The sequence below is a fragment of the Ovis aries genome, chromosome 16, assembly GCF_016772045.2.
Source record: "Ovis aries strain OAR_USU_Benz2616 breed Rambouillet chromosome 16, ARS-UI_Ramb_v3.0, whole genome shotgun sequence".
Taxonomy (NCBI): Eukaryota; Metazoa; Chordata; class Mammalia; order Artiodactyla; family Bovidae; genus Ovis; species Ovis aries.
The window spans coordinates 4,702,836-4,703,824 of record NC_056069.1 but is presented as its reverse complement, the minus strand read 5'-3'; the positions used below and the strand labels follow the sequence as shown (position 1 = coordinate 4,703,824).

General features: G+C 47.4%; 1 non-coding gene across 1 annotated transcript; it reads left to right on the top strand.

The window, feature by feature from the left end:
• On the top strand, positions 1-73 carry TRNAC-GCA (transfer RNA cysteine (anticodon GCA)). The gene has a single exon. It is a non-coding gene; the product is annotated as a tRNA-Cys (tRNA).
• Positions 74-989: the final 916 nt, after the last annotated feature.

Here is a 989-nt window from a genome sequence, read left to right as displayed (position 1 = left end):
TCCCTGGTGGCTCAAATGGTAGAGCATCTGCCTGCAATGCAGGAGACCCAGGTTCAATCCCTGGGTCAGGAAGATCCCCTGGAGAAGGGCATGACAACCCACTCCAATGTTCTTGCCTGGAGAATTCCATGGACCACAGAGCCTGGTGGGCTACAGTCCATGAAGTTGCAAAGAGTCAGACACGACTGAGTGATTAACACTTTCTTAGTAGTTTCAACTAAAAGTTTGGGGAAGTTCCAAGCCCCCTGAGCCCATATTACTTTTTGGGGTAATATACAAGAAAGCCTAGGAGTGTACCAGATTCCTTCCTGGTATGCCCTCAACTTTAATATTTGTTCCATTATACTCATGAATCTTTTAAAGTCTCTGCTCACATTGTTAGTCTTTCAGCCTTCCACTTCAGAATTGGCAGATAACCCTTTGGGGAAAGGAGACACCCAAATCCTATTCGCATCCCTCAGGGTTTGCCTCCTGATCCCACAGTTCCTCACTGCCCTTTTAGTGCTTGAATGTCTTCAATCTGAAATGCTTAAAAATATTTTGTCCACCTTTCCTAGCCCTCAGCAGTAGAGTCTGTCACACAGGAAAGGAGTTAGACTTTCAAAACCCCTCCCCGGCACCCATCTCTTTCATAAGAAAAGGCCATGTCTTCACAAAGGCTGCAAGACTTGACATGGCTTATCTGACTGCTACGTCTCTGCCCGCCTCTTCTGCTCCTCTTCCCCTTCAATTATCTCTTCAAGACCAGGTGGCCTCATTGATCTTCCTCGCGTACACAAAGTTCACTCTTGCTTCAGGGACCCATTCTCTTCCTTCCACCAAACAGACCTCCCTTGAGATCCCTGCAAGGCTGGCTCCCTCATTTCCTTCAGCTCACCTCTTTAACGGGCCATTTTCTGACCTCCGCTCCATTTAAACTTAGCAACCACCCTGCCCCACGGCGACCCCATGTACTTCTTCTGTTTTGTTCCTCCATGTAACACTTATTA